Source organism: Rosa chinensis, chromosome 5 (assembly GCF_002994745.2).
Source record: "Rosa chinensis cultivar Old Blush chromosome 5, RchiOBHm-V2, whole genome shotgun sequence".
Taxonomy (NCBI): domain Eukaryota; kingdom Viridiplantae; phylum Streptophyta; class Magnoliopsida; order Rosales; family Rosaceae; genus Rosa; species Rosa chinensis.
The window spans coordinates 57,555,357-57,574,703 of record NC_037092.1 but is presented as its reverse complement, the minus strand read 5'-3'; the positions used below and the strand labels follow the sequence as shown (position 1 = coordinate 57,574,703).

The 19,347-nt window shown below is 39.5% G+C and overlaps 1 long non-coding RNA gene and 1 other non-coding gene across 2 annotated transcripts; one reads left to right on the top strand and one right to left on the bottom strand.

Annotated features, from left to right (window-relative positions):
• Positions 1-262: 262 nt before the first annotated feature.
• Positions 263-4,053, bottom strand: LOC121048995. Its single transcript, XR_005799094.1, has 3 exons — positions 2,128-4,053; positions 1,806-1,896; positions 263-1,509 (listed from the first exon to the last, which is right to left on the bottom strand). It is a non-coding gene; the product is annotated as an uncharacterized LOC121048995 (long non-coding RNA).
• Positions 4,054-13,079: 9,026 nt separating this feature from the next.
• LOC112168528 lies at positions 13,080-13,186 on the top strand. Its single transcript, XR_002924289.1, has one exon. It is a non-coding gene; the product is annotated as a small nucleolar RNA R71 (small nucleolar RNA).
• Positions 13,187-19,347: the final 6,161 nt, after the last annotated feature.

Sequence of the window (19,347 nt, the reverse complement as noted above, 5' to 3'; positions counted from 1 at the left end):
TAAAGTTTTGCAATGGAGTTTGATCTTGGTCGGTGAATAATGGAGAGGATTAGAATTAACTCTCTATAAATGATATTGGACGAGAGTGTGTGTCTTTGGTTATTGATTTTAGGTGAAATGGTTTAACGCAATTTCAGGTATTGATTGTAGTGACATTGTTGGGTATCCATAGTGGTTCAAGTGAATTACTATGTGATACGGAGTTTGATTCGGATTCTGAATCGTGAAGTCGAGGGATTGAATTGTGGTAAGTTTTTGATGGAGCAATTGATAGATGGAATGGTTGAGATTTTATAAGAGTAGTAAGAGTAACTCTAAGGATGTGGGTTTTCCCAGCTGACTAAGGAAGTATTTCAGGTCATAGTTTGACCAGAGTTCTAAGTTATATTTTGAGTCAAACCCCTTATGGGTTGAACTTGGAATTTGATTGTTGGGTGGTGGGACCACTTTTGGAATCTTGGTATCGCTGGAGGTGATACGAGATGTTAGACAACAGAGCTTTTTTGAAAGTTTACCTGCTGACCAGAAGCTCTTTCATAAGTGTTTAGAATCTCTCTAAAAGCATAACATTCTTCAGGAGTAGCTGAACCAAATAATAAACTGTCGTCTGCAAAAAGAGATGATGCAAGGTAGGAGCTTGTGGACACATCCTTAACCCTTGGATAGATCCAGAATGAACAGCTTGAGAAATCAAAGCAGATAATCCTTCAGCACATAGAATAAACAAGTATGGTGAGAGAGGATCTCCCTGCCTTATACCCCTTGTTGGCTTCACAGTAGTAGTAGCCTCACCATTCACTAAGATAGCATAACTCACTGAGGTAACACACCTCATAATCATATTGATCCAGTTGGAAGCAAAACCCGACTTTTTCGTAATATTTATTTTTCTTTGGATTCTTTGGCCATATATTCATTTCTCATAGGAAAACCCTAAGCGCCGTCAACCTCTGTGCGACGCCTCCAAGCCTCCGTGCATACCAACTCTTTGTCGTCGATCATGTGGCAGGGCAACATCCTCGTTTGGAATTGTCGAGGGATTGTTAATCAAGAAACACAAAGGGCACTTATTGATATGGTTCAAGCAAAACGTCCTCAATTGATCTTTCTCTCAGAAACTGATTGACACCATCACTGGTCGTGTAGGCTTTGTTGGAAACTTCTGTTTTCCAAAGCAAAAGGATTCTCGGGGCCTAGCTCTTCTCTGGGGTCCTGAAGTGCATGGGAATTTTCGTTCTTCTTCTCCAAATCATATTGATGTAGAAGTGTGTGAAAGTGGAGCTCCTGCCTCTTGGCGCTTCACAGGGATTTATGGTGTTGCGTCAAGGACTGAACGCAATCAAACTTGGTCCATGATTGAAACCCTAGCACAATAAAACTGCTCTTTGCCTTGGCTTATGGCGGGGGACTTCAATGAAATAATGTCTCATGCTGATAAATCAGGTGGAGTTCCTCGTGCTGCAACTGCAATGAATAAGTTTCGCCAAACTATGGTTGTAACGCCCCAAACTGCACCTCACCAGCTTGAGCACGTCACAGCGCCGCGAGACCCCAAAACATAAACCGAAGATTCGATTTACATTCCAGAACCCCGCAAGGCATTTTATTAAATAATTTTTCGTAAACCGCACAGCGAAAACGTCTAAAATAATATTGAGGTGAAAACTTGAAAACTCTTGAGTCAACAAGGAGTCAAGAAATAATCGACATCTCCGAGTATCGAATTTAGAATAAATGGTAAATGATCAATCAACTACTTCGGAGATAACACTAAATAATCAAGAAATGGAATTAAACTTCGGAACCTGTTCCCATTACAACTATTTATCGAAGTTGACTCCGCTCACCCGCTCCGTCCTTCAATCCCGTCACCAGTGCACAGTACCTGCATCCACACTGTTGTAGGGGTGAGCTTTCGTCCTCGCTGCTCATTAGGGACTTCACCCCGGCTAGGTTTTTAAATAGACTTTTGTGGCGCCAGTGTAAAAACATATGTAAATGCATTTTCTTTAAGAATGACAACCTAAATGGTTTTCCGATATAAAATCCGATGCATGAACTTCAAGTAAATACGGGCCCAAAACAATACCTGATGGCCGGTCCCATAGACCAACTACACGACCTTACCTCAAATCAATTCATAACCAGGTAAGCGTAGCGAGAGCGTCCGCTACCTAGCTACACACACGGAATCGGGTCGTCATTACGATCGCGCACCGTCCGACCGGTGTAGCTAACCCTCCGGAGGTTTTGGGGATCGAACCCAAGGAAGTCAGAGCCACCCTTCGCTCTCAAGCCATCAACGATATCTCTCACGGAATGGTTAGTATGCATTGCATTTAAACATAACCATACCATATAATTTAACATGCATCATGCTTCACTTTATATAAAACGGGAAAACTACTAACCGAGAAAGGCCCCGAATCCCCTACCTGGATTCCGAAGTCGTCCGAAATTCACGAACCTTCCGTTCCTCGGGTAACTGGAGTCCTAGATTCCGACATAATAATCGTTAATGGTCCGTTAAACACTTAATTAAAATCGCGACGATTATCTAATCGTCCAACCCACTTTCTTGGTTTGACCAGGATTGACCAAAGTTTGACCAAATTCAATAATTAGCCCAATTACCGAACATTTCACTCACTTAAAATTGGAATACTGACCAATTTATATGCCTTTTAACATTTAATTTCTGTTTTTCTTCACAATCACGTCACATAGTAATTTCATTGAATTTACTATGGACACCCAACAACTTTCCAATTCAAATGAAGTGTGTCCAAAACTACTAAGGACACCCACTTAACTCTGCAGTTGTACCAAAACCCGAAACCCAGAACTAGTACCAGGGGCGGAGCCACATAGTGGCCTAGTGGGTCCTGTGACCCACTAGAGTTTTAGTACAAATATATATTAGCTTCTCCACATTGTAACAAAGCTGCTCTGGTGTAGTGGTTGTCCTATTGAATCCATAACAATATGGTCAAGGGTTCGATGTTTCTTGTTGTAAGCTTTGTGGGTCTTTTTTTTTTCCTTTTCTTGTTTGGCTTGAACATGTGGGATTATATATAATTATGTATTACATATGTAGTTAATTATATATTACGTATGTAGTGCTATGGTTCTACTTTTGAATTATAAAATTAATATAGTTATGTTATTGCTTAGACAATTTACAAGATGTATATCACTTTAGTTTTTTTTTTTTTTTTTTTTGTAATTAAGTTTTGATATTTTGTGAGTGCCCCACCTTAAATCGAAACCTGGCTCCGCCACTGACTAGTACCATCGACAATTTCATTCATCAACCAAAATCATTGCAAACCAAATCACTACTTCAATTCCGATTAATAACCATTTTCTTAATCTTTACACTTTCACCTCTCCAATAACTTCTCCCTGTTCTTTACTTTCAAACCAAAACTCCATGCATAACAACACCCATCCGGCAACAGCAACCAAAATTCTCCAAGGCTAAAGATAGATAACGTAGCTCACCTAGGCTCAATTTCAAGACACAGTACTTCCCGGAATTTCGACGATGAACAAACGGAGGAACCAGAGTACACCAACCCAGCAGCTTCGAACATCCAGCTATAGTCGAGGTTGACACGTCTACAGGTGCAGGCAAGACGGAAAACGAACCCAGAAGAGCTAGAACAGCCGCCGGCGTCGAAATCATGGCGGAGCCGAAACCAACCCAAAATCGAAAATCATTAAACTCGACCAAATCCAAAACTAATTATACCCAGACGTATAACTCGACGAGAGGAGTACGTTTCATACCTCAGAAAACCCAAACGATGCCGGAGTCGCCGGAAAAGCTTCAAGTTTCCTAGCTTCGAATCTCTCCCCACGAGCCGTGCATGTATAATCCACCACCATGGGCGTGTTGACGTTGAGAAGAGGAATTGAAAGCTGGTGGTTCTCTGCCTGGAGATGGCCGGACGGAGGAGTTCCGACCGGGTCTTCTTCTAGGATCGTCGGGACGCGTCGCGGGTCAGAGGGAGCTCGAAGCATTCCCGAGCCTTCTAGATCAATCTGATCTCATCCCATCCAATTTAAAAGAAAACAAACGGCCACGATCAGTCGGTGGAGGAAATAGGGGGCTGAGATAGCTCCACGTGTTTTCTTAACAATTTCCTTTAACAATTTCTTTAATTCCAAACTTCCAAAATCCGTAAAAAATAGCTCAGGTATCCGAAAAACTCTCCGGAAATTCCCACGGACTCGTTGTGTCGTGTCTTTTATTATCAAACCCTTAAATCAAGAATTTCTCCTTGTGAAAAATTCTGAAAAATATTCCCAAGTATTTAAATAACCATCGAGGTCGAATATTTAACCCCTCAAACGATCTCACTAATATTTTTACATTTTTCCGGGGCTCACAATGGTCTTGGATGGATTACTTGACATGGGTTTTGTGGGATGCAAGTATACATGGTCAAACAAATTCACAAAGGAGCGCTTGGATCGTGATTTCCAAACTATTCAATGGAGAGATTTATATCCTTTTAGCAGAGTGATAACTCTCCCTCCCTCAGACTCTGATCACAATCCCCTTCTTATCGAAGTCAAAATGGAGAAAACTATTCTCAGGAGACATGCACTGAAATTCAGGTTCGAAGAAGGATGGTATGGGAATGAACAATGTTCTGAAATTATTCATCGAAACTGGGCAATACCCCTTACAGGTAATGTTCTACAACAACTTGGCACTAAGATTAAAAATGCTGGTTGTCAACTTATGCAATGGCACAGAGTTGAGTTTCAAAAACAAAAAACTGAGTTGCATGAAATCCAGGACAAGCTTTTTGACATTATGAAGCAACCCTACTCTCCAATGCAATATGAAATGCAACGGAATCTCCATGTGAGGCAAAGCAAACTACTTTCGCTCCAAGAAAAGTATTGGAAACAACGATCGCGTGCCCTTTAGTTGAAAGAGGGTGATCGTAATTCTGCATTCTTCCATAGGAAGGCTTCCAACAGGAAATGTTGTAACACTATTAAAGGCCTTAAAGATGATAATGGGGAGTGGCATAATGATCCAAGAACTATCAAGCACATGCTCTTGGAATATTATCAGAAAGTTTTTGCAAATGAAGGGGTGGATGATGATGCCATTTCTACTGTGTTTCGTGCCACACCAATGAAGGTTACTGCCTTCATGAATGCCGACCTAACTCTGCCATACTCTGATGAAGAAATAAAAGTCGCTCTATTTCAGATGCATCCCTCAAAAAGTCCAGGCCCTGATGGTATGTCCCCATTCTTTTTTCAAAAGTATTGGCATATTGTGGGACTAGATGTGTGCTTAGCCATTCGGAATTTTCTGGAAAAGGGTGAAAGTTGGGATGAGTCCAATTTCACCCATATCTATCTCATTCCAAAAATTACAAACCCTACTGATGCTTCACATTTTTGTCCTATAGCACTTTGTAATGTGATTTATAGAATTTGCTCAAAGGTGGTGGCCAATATACTTAAACGGTGGTTGCCTGAAATTATCTCACCTCTTCAAAGTGCCTATGTACCAGGCAGACTGATTTCAGATAACACTCTCATGGCTACAGAAGTTGCTCATTTTATGCACAAGTTGAGAACACAGGCAGAAGGTTTCTTCTCATTGAAATTGGACATCAGCAAGGCCTATGACCGCCTTGAGTGGTCTTTTTTGCAGGCTATACTTACGAAGATTAGTTTACCTTACACTAACAAGTTAATTAGAAAAGTCAAAAATTAAATTGGATCCACAAAAATGGAAAGAAAATGTATTGAAATCGTAATTAAAACCTATGAAATCTGATAATTGAAGAGGTAAGAAAATATCATTAATAAATTGAATTGATAAAATTCTAGATTCCATCATTTCAAAATTTCTCGATAATTTAATATTGTCGCATCCAAACGCAACATTAGGAAGTGTTCCTTAAAAGTCAAGTGAGACTTCATTAATACAACTGTTCGTTTATTTTTACATGAAAAAACAATCATAATGTTATTAATACTATGTAGAAATTCAATGAACAATAGGTGTATAACACAGCAATAATCAAAGAAAAAGTGCAATTAAGGAAGGTGTAAAATAGAAGTCATCGTCCACATTAACATTAAACTCAACTAACATGTCTTACACGAACAAATAAGTAATAAGTAGCTAATAATGAGCCAGTAAAGTTTACTGGGGACTTTTCCCTAATGGCATATTTACACTGAAATAGAAATCATCATCCACACTGAAATTTAAAGTCAGCTAACATGTCTTACAGTAACAAATAAATACTAAGTATCCAATGACTAGCTAGTAGAGTTCACTAGAGACCTTTACCTAATGGCATATTCACACTTAAATAGAAGTCATCATCTACTGAAACTGAAAGAACTAACATGTCTTGCACGAACAAGTAAGTATTAAGTAGCCAATGATGAGCTAATAGAGTTCATTGGAGACCTTTACCTAATGGCATATTTACACTTAAATAGAAGCCATCATCTACTGAAACTGAAAGAGCTAACATGTCTTGCACGAACAAGTAAGTATTAAGTAGCCAATGATGAGATGGTCAAGTTTACTAAGGATCTTTTTCTAATCGCATAATTACACTAAAATAGAAGTCATCATCCACATTGTCTTACAGTAACAAATAAGTACTAAGTAGCCAATAATGAGCTAGTAAAGTTCACTGGGGACCTTTTCCTAATGACATAATTACACTAAAATAGAAGTCATCATCCATACTGAAATTTAAAGTTAGCTAGCATGTCTTACACACAATAAGTACTAAGTAGCTAATAATGAGCCAGTAAAGTTTATTGGAGACCATTCCCGAATGGCATATTCACACTAAAATAGAAGTCATCATCCATTGAAACTTAAAATAAGCTAGTGTGTCTTGTATGAACAAGTAAGTACTAAATAGCCAATAGTAAAGTTCAACGGGGAATCTTTCCCTAATAACATATTCGCACTAAAATTGAAGCCATATATCATTCACATTGAAATTGAAAGTCAGCTAAGTACTAACTTGTCTTATACGAACAAAAAAGTACAAAGTAGCTAATAATGAACAAATAGAGTTCACTAGGAACTTTTTTCTAATGACATATTTACACTAAAATAGAAGCTATCATTCACATTTAAAAATCATTATTGTCTATTGAAAAATTTGGGATCAACAAAACAAGTATACTTTCAAAAATTAATTTCCTCATATGCAATATATTGTATTCCATATTAAGCAATTTCTTTTCAGATATCAACTTCCCAATCAATTTAGATGCCACGCCCCTGATTTTACACACATGAAAATCGATATATAATCCCATAATTACATATGCGTGAACGTTCAGCCATCAATACAAAATACCTAGAAACTTTTTCCCTTTTAACCCAAGTACATATTGATGCCCTGAACACACTATGTCAATATTGACCTGCTCCATAGAGTCATATATTACATAAGCTTACGAATTAAATTGTCAACAACAAATAAACGTAAATCCTGCTCAGAGTTAACTAAACAACGGAAGTCCTTATCAATGGTAAAGTCATAAAAATGGCTTCCTACCGTAAAGCTGCAAAGGCGCTACCTCAGCATCAGCCACGATTATCCTAACCTGCAGGATTAACCCCTACACCGTTTGAATGGTGTACCGGGTTGCTACACAACAAACCCGGTAAGCTTTTGCAAGCCCGTATGAGTAACTCAAAACCACACATGCACAACTCGCCCAACGAGGAAACCCATCAACTCGTAAAAAGGGACACACACCCTATTTTCCCAAAACAGCACATTCTTTTCCCAAAAGAAACGAATACAAGTCACCCCGTGACAAAGTCATATTAATTGAAAACTCTGACAATTCAATATGCATTTCCCAAAAATCACAATAAAGGTCACACCGTGACCAAATCATATAAATTGAAACTCTGACAATTAAATATGATACACAAGTCCTCCTAGGACAATTAAAAGAAAGAATCCCCGAACCTCCTTTTAAAACACATTCCCAAATCAACACAAGTCACCCTGTGACAAAGTCATAATAATTGAAACTCTGACAATTTAATATGATAAACAAGTCTTCCCAGGACATTTAAAAGAAAAAATCCCCGAAACTCCCTTTTAAAACACATTCCCAAATCAACACAAGTCACCCCGTGACAAAATCATAATAATTGAAACTCTGACAATTTAATATGATAAACAAGTCCTCCCAGGACATTTAAAAGAAAGAATCCCCGAAACTTCCTTTAAAAAAACACGTACTTATGAGCATCAGATAGCTCCCCGCTATCCCTCATGATGTACCATGGCAATAGACTAGAGCGCTAACTGATCGTATCCACTCACCCGCCCAAAGGTGTGAAGTCCCGATATATATGCCTGAGGTCACTCCCAGCAACCCCAAATCCTCAAACCTCCCCGGTCGTCAGATCAAAACCTTTCAAAATGGTCACTCAGGACCCAAAAGTTACTCAACTCACATAAAAGGAGATATCACCCCGTGACCTCCAATCATCAGACCTCCCCGATCGTCAAATCATGACATTAAATCAAACCAAAAGGAGAAATCACAACCTGTGACTCTCACATCCTTAGACCACCGGTCGTCGGATCAAAACGTTAAATCAAACCAAAAGGAGAAATCACAACCTGTGACTCTCAAATCTTCCGACCCCCGGTCGTTAAATCAAAACATTCAAATTACATCAAAGCAACTCACACCAAATCTTGACACTTTTCAACAATAGAAATTCCCAATTCCTACCCAATGTTTCCCAAAAAGTCAAGCCCCAAAACAATAGAATGAAACCCATCAATACCTATTGCTTCAATTCACTCATCAACCCACAAGAATATACATATTCCACATAAATAAATATATATATATATATATACGTCGTCATTCACTCAGGAAGGCCACTAATATCAACTATAGTTTGCAGTTAACTAAATAACTCTCAAAACAATAAGGTCAACCCATCCGTGAATGAACTTCGTGAGATTACTCACCTTGAAACTTCCGCTGCGTCTTCTATACAGAACCGAACTAACACTATCACCAACAACTCGTCCAATTCACCTTTAGAAGCACCTAATCACCAATGACCTCAAATCAGTAACAATTCACAAACTATTTAAGTCTGAAACCCCTGTTTTGAACTAAATCCCCAAAGTGACGCCAATCGAGGCGAAACCACATCCGAGACCACCCAATGTCTTCAGAACACTTCTACGATCGATATGTCCAAACCACAAGTTGATCGGACGCTCGGATCCTCACGGATCGAAGCATCAAACGGTCCGAAACCGTAAAAATCACAATATAATCATACGATCTCCAAAAATTGCGTATTATATATCAAAACGCTCATATCGACGAGTGGATGATATACAATACCAGAAACTAACCATTCCATGGCCGGAAGGCCACCATAACGCCTCCACAGTCGGCGATGCAACCACCACAACCACCACCGACCAAAACTCAAAATCACAACAATCAAGCCTACCAGAAATGTTCATCATGAAGAGTAGAGCAACTTTCATACCTGGAGCTAAGTCTGGTTCAGCCTAGATCGTCCTAGATCAAGCTTGCAAGATCGGCCAATCGCAGCCGTCAGATCAAGCCCTAGATTCGTTGTGCACCGCAGATTTTCAAACCTAGATCTTCCACTCCACACGCAAAATCGTCTTTCAAGGCGGGCATGAGGATGATCAGAAGGAGGAGGAGATTCCAAAACCAAGAAGGATCGGCCGAGACGTCACCGGAAAAGTGGATTTCTGGTCGGGTCCCGATCGCGTCGACTGTAGCTGCTCCGATCTCTACCTTTCGGTGAACCACCGTGCAAACCAACACCACAGGGAGGAGCGCACAGAGGAGGCGAAATGATCTGGGCTCGTCTGGTGGTCTGCCGTCGCCGGAGCTCGTCGGAAAATCCGGGTCGGATCCACCGGGTCTGGGTCGGGTCAGTCGAAAATCAAGAGAGAGAACGGAGAGAAAAGAGAGTTTCCGAAAATGGAAACTTACCAAAATGAAAATAGTAACTTTCCCGAAAGGGAAACCCCTATATATAGTAACTTTCCAAATTTTTCAAACGCTCATAACTTTCTCATACAAACTCCGATTTCCGCGTTCCACATGTCCACGAACTGGTATCGACGCGCTCTACAACTTTCGTGAAGGAAGTTTTCAGAGAATCTCAACGTATCAAAAGTCAACCTTGAACCCCCCCTAAAGTCATACTTTTCAAATAATTAATTCGTCCGAAACACTTCCGCTCCGTCCACGAGCCACGAAACCGTCCAACAACCATAAATTAGATTCCGGAAATTCCTCGGAAAATAATTACGAATTTCCGAGGCATCACATTAGATATCTAGGTTTTCAATCACCAGATTTTATGAGTTAAAATTACGAGTTAAATACATTTTCTTTCCATTTTTGTGAATCCAATTTAATTTTTGACTTTTCAAATTAACTTGTTAATGTAAGGTAACTAATCTTCCATTGATTTTATTAAATTTATTTATTAAAAGATTTAAATATTACTTCAATTTACCAGATTTCATGGATTATAATTACGATAGTAATATATATATATATACACACCACATTAATTCTCCATCGAAAATATATAAATTTTTTGGACGAATTATATATATATATATACACACACCCATACTTTTTTTTGAATATGTATAATGAAAACAATCCAAGATAATGAAAAAGAAAGAAAGGAAAAAAAACCAAACAATATTTTTTTAGAAGAAAGTCAAAATAATTTAGAGCCGTTATATATTCAACAACATATATATATATATATATATATTTATTGACTAATTATAGATAAATATATATATATATATATATATTCACAAAAATATATAAATATAAATTTTTTTAGACGAATTATATATATATAATAAAAAAAGAATAAAATAATGTATATTTTCTAGAAGAAAACTAAAATAATTTAGAGCCATTAGATTTTGAAATGATAAGATAGTCTTTTTATTCAAGAATGACATGACATGATTTAACAAATTAATGAGGTGTATAGGTGACATGACTTGACACCTAGGATTGAGGCCACAAATCTTAAGCTTCATTGAGGCCCTATATCATTGCCCTTGTTAATAATTTGGAACATTTCTATATTTTCTATAACTTAAAACCGCGTTTCTTTGATAGACGCACAGATGTAGATCCCCCTTGATGAGAATTGTCTTCCTCCTTATTACTTCCCCCTTGATGTAGATCCCGATGCTCACTAGATGATGAAATAGGTGGTGAATCATTAGAACTCAAATCCGAAGATGTAGTCTGACTAATAGAATGATCCCTAGAGGTGTTTTCAGCCAAGCTAGGATCCGTAGCCTTCACGGCCTCACCTTGCTTAGTAGGGCCGAAACCTTCCTCATCCCTAGAACTCAATCTTGAAGACGAACCATGTGTATCAATAGAAGTAGATGAAGTAGCTTCCGCCTTATTCCTCCCCCTTGTTGTAGATCCCTATATGATGATAAAAGAGTAGTGGGGCCAAAATGCACATGCTTAGGCGGTGCGAATAAAGAATTAGAAGCTTGAGACTTTGAAGATGTAGAATGAGATAAAGATGTCTTCCTTCCTTGTGCACCTCCGGGAAGTACATTTTCTTCCTCCCTGGCTTCCTTATCCACCCCCTTATTTCTTCCTTTTGTATACAAAGTCACATCACCCACTCCAATTTCCGGGGGTACATTTTCTTCCCCCGGGTTCCCATCCTCCTTTGAAATAAAAGTACGATGCATATGCACATTATCATTAGCAACATGACCAAGAGGTACATTTTCTTCCCCGTTGGCTCCATATGAATGCAACAAATTATCATCATTACTATCAATGCAATTTTCTACTAACACATGATCATCATCATTAGAATATGGAAATGAAGAGTGGCGATCATATATAGGAGTGGGAACATATGTATCATAAGAATGTGATATGGGAGAAGTGGGAGCATACATATCATCATGCACATTAAAATGGGAGTTGGAAGGTGTAGGCATGTGTACCTTATTGTCATAAATCCTCCCACTTCGAAGTGTAGTAATAGCCTTAGCTTGCTCATGTCTCGGATTTGGATCCGGTTATGTAGGTAATGCACCTTGTGGGCGTGAACCAAGCTCTCTAGCTAATTGACCCATTTGAACTTCTAACTTTCCCACACTTTGAGCAAGAGAACTTTGACTTTGTGTAAGAACCGAAATATTTTGCTCCGTCTTCACTTGAGATTTGGTCAATGCGGTTATTAACTCTTCCATATGGTTCTTTGTTGGCTCTTGAGTGGTATTAGGCACCCCTTGAAGAACTTGCCTATTTTGAAATCCGGGAGGTGCATTTTGTGCATGAGAACCATAAGAACCTCCATGAGAAGTACCAAATGAAGACCCTTGGCCATGAGAACCAAGAAATGAAGAATGTGGTCCTTGTTGCCCTCCATAAGAATAAACACCACCTTGTTGTGCACTAGAAGATCCTCCACTATCTCCCATGAGAAGTTTGGGTGATTTCTCCACCCCGGATTATAAGTGCTTGAATAGGGATCATTCCTTGGTCAGTTTGGAAAACTACCAACCGCTTTAGCATGCTCATCAACAAAATCCGGATAACTAGAGGCAAAATGACACTCACTAGTAGCATGTGTAGGTGACTCACAAAGTAGACATAGTGATGAAGGCATAGAGGCGGCCTTTACATGATGTGTAGGTGCACCATAATCTTGAGCTTGAAGAAGTAGATCAAGCTTCCTCTCAAGCTTTCTATAATCCGCACTAGAGCTCTCTTGAGCAACCCGTGTCTCATGAGTGCTTTTGGTGTCATAATATGGATCTTTCCTCAATCTTTCTCTCCTAGAGTCATGATCATCCCATTGCCTCGATTGTCGACCCAAGTGCTCAAGTATATCTCATGCTTCGGTTTGACCATGGCTATGAAATGAACCTTGTGCGGCAACATCAACCCTCCTCCTCTCATGTGGCAACAAACCACCATAAAAACCGTCAATCATCATCGACTTAGTCAAACCATGATGGGGACATGCATTGCAAATATCCTTGTACCTATCCCATGCCTCCCAAAATGTCTCATGATCGCGTTGAGCGAAGAGTAAGAGCTCATGCCTCATGCTAGTGGTCTTGTGTGGTGGGTAGTAAGCATCCAAGAAAGTGTCTGTCAACTCATCCCATGATCGTATACTCCTTGGTTGTAGCTTCAAAAACCATCCCTTTGCATCATCTCTAAGTGAGAAAGGAAATAACTGCATCTTGAACTCACCTTCCAGAAGTCCACTCTTTGACATAGTGCTTACAATCGCCTCAAAATCTTGCATGTGGTTGATGGCCTTCTCGGATGGCATTCCACGGAAAATAGGTAAGATGCTCAATTGTTGTGGCTTGATCTCAAAGTCCACATCTCTATCCGGAAGTACTAAGCATGATGCCGTATTGGTCATGGAAGGTCTAGAGAACTCCCGAATAGGTCTTTCCGCCATCTCTCTAACCGGTGATCTAATCGGACTCGGTGAGGGATTTCTTGGAGGTACTCTTGGCCTTGGTGGTGTTCGTGAACGATGCCTTGGTCTTTGTCTAGTAAGTCTTTGAAAAGTGCGACCACTTCTCAAATTGATAGGTAGTAACGTGTTGCTCATACACCTATAAAGAAACACTAGAAAATTAAGCACCTCAATAACCAAATAAACACAAAATATTCACCAAGTTTACTAACCACAAAATTTGATAATTAATTAGAGGGTGAGAAAAGAAGGAGACTTAACAAGTAGTGAAAAATAAAATTAAAAACTAAACAACTAAACAAAGAAACAAGAAACAAGAAATAAAAATAAAAGTATGCTAAAAGTGACCCTAAATGCCAATTACCAAGGGATTAAGATCCGAAGACCCTAATCCCCGGCAACGGCGCCATTGACTTGGTTCATAAACTCTTCGCAAGCGTACGAATCGTTGTCAAGTAAGGGAAGTAATTGGACCTTAGTTTATCGTACCTCGGGGATTAGGTGTTGGACCAAACCAAGATAATTGGCGGTAGGATACTAAAAGCACACAAGAAAAATAAAAAGTAAAATAAGACTATAAACAATCAAGGCACCAAGCCTTGGCAATGCTCGGCTTAACTCACACCAAGCCTATTCAAAGCCACTAACTTGTAGCCTCAAGGTGGGTATACACAAATGAGTCGATGGATTTAATGTTTGAGAGTGGATTTGAACTTAACAAAAAGTAATAAAATGTACAGCGATTAATAAAAATGCAAGGAAATTAAACTAGAAAAGTGTGCACAATATAATGGGAATGTCGGGTGCTAGGGAGGTTCCTTCATCCAAATCTCATGTGTCGGAAGCTAATCTAATGTAGATGCAAATTTCCTACTTTGGCAGTAGTCGTATCCAAGGCGGTTCAAGGCTCAAGGACCGAAATTCCCTTTCATGGTATTCCTACTCCGGTTCAAGGGTCGTAGGAACCCACTTGACATGAATTAGAGCCGGTTCAAGGGTCTCTAATTCACATCAAGAGGCCTAAAGATCGAGGAATTAGACTACTAAGCGACCCGCCCGCGCATTCACGCAACGGGTGTAAATCACCATGTTTATAACCCCTCAAATACGAAATTGAAGGTTTCTAGCTTAGGAATTAGAGGGGGTCAAGCCTCTAACTCCATCCTAGACATGCTCAAAATACACACCCTAGAGTTGACTAGGCTCCTAGACATGCATTTTAACCCAACAAAAATTGATATAAGCATCCAACAAATTAAATTGCATCATGACATTAAAATAGGCATCCTTTACGTAAAATTTGGACTAGGGCACACAACCCTAGCCCCCAACAACAAATCTACTCACTATCCATCATTAAACAAACATCAATATACAAAATTTAAAGAGGAATAAAGTGAAGAGAAGTAGGAGTAACAAGAATAAGCCACAAATTGCTATAAAGCAATTATGGCTAGCCTTGATTTATGGCTCCCCTCTTTTACCCAAATTTAATGGAGATGAATTTCTTGATGCTTGGGCTCCCCCTTTGAAATTTGTGGAATTGATGAGAAGATTGAATTTTAGTGAGGTAGATCTTGGTGAGGAGATCTTGGTGAGGAGGAAAGAAAATCTTGGTGAGGTGGGATGAAAAAGATGAGAAGGAAGAAATGGAGAGAGAGAGAGTTGGAGGTGGGTTGGTTTCGGTGGGAGAAAAAGAAGAAGAAATGGGATAATTGGGTCTGGGCGTGAGAGAGGGAGGAGAGGAAAAATAAATATGGGGTTTGTAAGAGAGAGGTCTGATGGGATATAGGGTATGCGGCGGAATTGGGGTTCAGAGGTCAGAGAGAATGCCATGAGATATGGGTTGTGATGTTGTGTATAAAGAAAAAGTGGTCGAGAGCTATAATTGTGTGGCTGGGCTGTGAGGAATAGAAGAGATAAAGGCCACTTGCCATCACGTGATTGGCTTAAGGATGAAAGAAAGAAAATTGTCTGAAATGGTCAGCAAAGGTTGATTAGGCAATGGGTCAATTGCTTAATTAATGGATCACCACGTGCAGATTCCATTCTTCATTTTTTTATTTTCTTTGCTTTTCTTTTCTATTCTTTTCTTTCTCCTTTCTTCTTTTCTTCATCTTTTTTTTCTTTTCCCCATTTTTTTCTTTCTTCTCTTCTTCCTCAACGCACTTCCACACATTATCAGAGATGGTTTGATTCTGCTCCCTTGATGGTGTTGACTACGGTTGACCCGCGTTGACTTTTTCGTCTTTTTGTCGAAAACTCCAATTTGCTCCAATTTCGCACCACTTTCTCTAGTTTCCACAATTCCGCTTATTTTCTACAAAATAAATAAAAATAGATTAATTACATATTAATTGACATAAGGATTAGCTTAATTCTAGTGTTTTAGATATAATTACACGCATATAAATGCGTATAATCATTGCATATGCAGTGAGTGTGGTGAGTCAGTTCATGCATAATCCGAGTGAGAGTCACATGGATGCTGTTATGCGAATTCTGAAGTACTTGAAATCAGCTCCAGGAAGGGGAGTGCTGTTTTCTAAACACAACAACATTCTTGAGGTTTGTGGCTTCACAGATGCAGATTGGGCTGGAAATATCACAGACAGGAGGTCGACATCAGGTTACTTTACTTTTGTGGGAGGTAATTTGGTTACATGGAAGAGTAAGAAACAAAAAGTTGTGGCACGTTCTAGTGCTGAGGCCGAGTATAGAGGTATGGCTCACTGAGTGTGTGAATTGTTGTGGTTGAGAAATCTGTTACGTGATCTAGGTTTCAAACTCAAAAGTTCCATGCAATTGTATTGTGACAACAAGGCAGCTATTGACATATCACAGAATCCAGTACAGCATGATCGTACTAAGCATGTGGAGGTTGATCGTCACTTTATAAAGGAGAAGCTAGATGCCAAAATTATTAGCTTTCCTTTTGTTCCAACTGAAGAGCAACTTGCAGATGTACTTACCAAAGGAGTTTCCAGGAAGGCGTTTTATGACTCACTAAGCAAGTTGGGCATGGTTGATGTATATGCGCCAACTTGAGGGGGAGTGTTAGTGTGAGTCATCATCCTCTATTAGGAATAGATTACAAGGGAATATATTGTTATAACTACTTACCTTGTATATGTTGTGTAGTACAGTAGTTGTAGTACGTTGTAGTACAATTGTAATCTGTTTATATACACCACAGAATGGGTGTAATAATATATCAAACGATTCATCCTCTCAATTTTTCCCAAGTTCTTACTCTCTTTGACTCAACCAACCTACAAGCCTGAAATTCACACACTTCTTCAGAGAAGCCTTGACATTGATCCCTACTCTGATACGCAAGAAATCCCCCAAAAACTAACTCCACAGCCCGTTTCTGCCCTCACAAAAAGACCAATTGCCTGGCCAATACACCGGCCTGTATTAACCACCATTTCATCATCCATATAGAGTGGAGGTAAACCCCGGATGCGAATCCAGAAATATTGAGTGTCTAATGAAACCGTGCAAGGATCTTCAGTGCCATTTGTAACCGCTACAGCAACCAAAGCCTTCTCAAAGGACCATGGACTGCCCCTCAAGATCCAACCAAGATCTGACTCCTGCTTGAATGAGAAGAGCAGTCTATTACTTCCACCCAGATTACACACCGAGATCCTCGACCTATCATGAGTTTTGGATTTTGGACTCCACAGTCTCCGTAAAGTACTGATAAGAGACTCCACTTTGTAATCCTTCTTGGTCAGTAATTCACATATCAGGAAAGCACGCCTTGGGCTACCTAGTAACGCCGACTACGGCATGACTACCTTGGCTTCCGTCTCCGATAAAGCCAATTTCCTGGAAAAACTACCGACAACTTCCTCCATCAAGCAAAGTAAGTGAGAGAGAATCAACCAAACTTCGATAAAGAAGCGGAAACAACCCAACATCGAACTGTAGAATCCCCGTCATCAAGTACACCTCCGTATCACAAATGAATCCGGCACCCATGCCAAACTCCCAAATTGTGTGAGAGAAGTGACAGTTGTGTTCAGTAACCGTCGCAGAGCGAACTTTGTCAGTAACCAGTCCTTTTATAGGAGAAGGAAGAGTGATATGCGTGCGGTGGCTAGCTCTTGTTGAACAATGGGTTAACTACGTGATCCAACAATGAAGATGAATTCGATTGTCCCCATTACTTCCTAGAGGTAAAGCTTCCCACTTGGCATGGGAAGATTGACAGCCAACTTAGCTTGTAATTGACATGCATGTATAGCTTCTTAGAAATACTCGATCTAATAGTCAAATTAATGTGGTCAAATATTGTCCAACTTAAGATTAGTTCACATGGAAATTAAAATGCCAAGCAAGACCGCCATGAGTGAGTATGTAGCAGCATTTTATTTGGCCAATATATGTATGAGTGTATAATCAGCATCAGCTTTAGCTAGTGTTGCTCTATTGCTTGAAGTGCAAGAAGTTAAGACCTATCAACGTCAATAAGAAAAATTAAGAACAATTAACCAAAAGCATCTAGGACAAGGCAATGAGATGATATATTCCTTTCGCATCTGGAGTTTGGGAACTAGGAAGGGTTTTCGACTTTTCAATTTTTCTTTTTGTATTTTCTCTGAGAAAAATTTAGAAGAAAATACTCATGTGTACATATCCATATAAATTAGAAATCTATTTAATTACGATGAAATGATTTGTCATGACAATGTCTATTAATTTAAAGTTCAAAACCACTGATCAATGTGAAATTTATGAATTTTGTCATAAAGGGCCTTGATCCAAAGCATCAAAATGGACTAAAATGGGTTAATTTACCCCAACAATAGGTTTTTATTCTCACCAACCCAATTTAAAGTAAAATGACAATTTTGCCCTCAGCCTAATTAATGAACTACATCCATGCCACTCTTCTCTCTCTGTCCAGCACGATGCCCACGACGCCGGCTCTCTCTCTCTCTCTCTCTCTCTCTCTCTCTCTCTCTCTCTCTCTCTCAATTCTGAACCAACATCCGATTCAACCTTCAGCAATAGATCCGAACCCGTCCAACTTCCCCATCCTCTGTTACATCATGGGCTACCTTCCCACCATTGGATCCAAGTCCACCATCAACGACATCTCCGACCTCGAGTCAATATAAATCGACGATGGCCAATCGCCGTTGATCAATCTCTCCAAGAAGTTCGAGAAGCTCATCCTATGTATATCGTTTGAGCTTGGTCACCTAGAAGAGCCAGAGCACATCGGAGCGGGACTGGCTAAACTTGGCCTGACACTGGGTTTTGAGGACGGCGACGCAGGAGAGAGCAAGACTGAGGAGTGGTTTCAACTTTGAGGTTTTTGGCTCTTTCTAAAGCAAGGTATTGAGCTTTCTTCCCATATTGTTTTTTGTGTGCTGCTCTTATACAAATCACAGCACAACAAAGGAGCTCTAGGTTGATTGCTCCTTTATGAAATGACGATGATAAGATATGGATCGATGTACGACCTTTTAAGGCAGAAATTTAGGCATCTGTTTGGATGCGGTTCAAAGTAAGGTTGGTTTGTTTGTTTGTTTTTTTTTTTTTTTTTTGTTAAGAAAAAGATTTGTTTGTTAATTGGTTTCTTTCAGCAGTGTCTGCATTTGTGGTGTATTAGTGTGAGCTATCAGCTGCTAGCAATTTGATGCTCTATCTAGCTAGGACACCACCACCTTCAATGATTTGAATCTTGAAATATAGACAAAAGATAATATTGCAGGTTTGATTATATATATTCTATATCATGTTTATTATACCGACAAAAG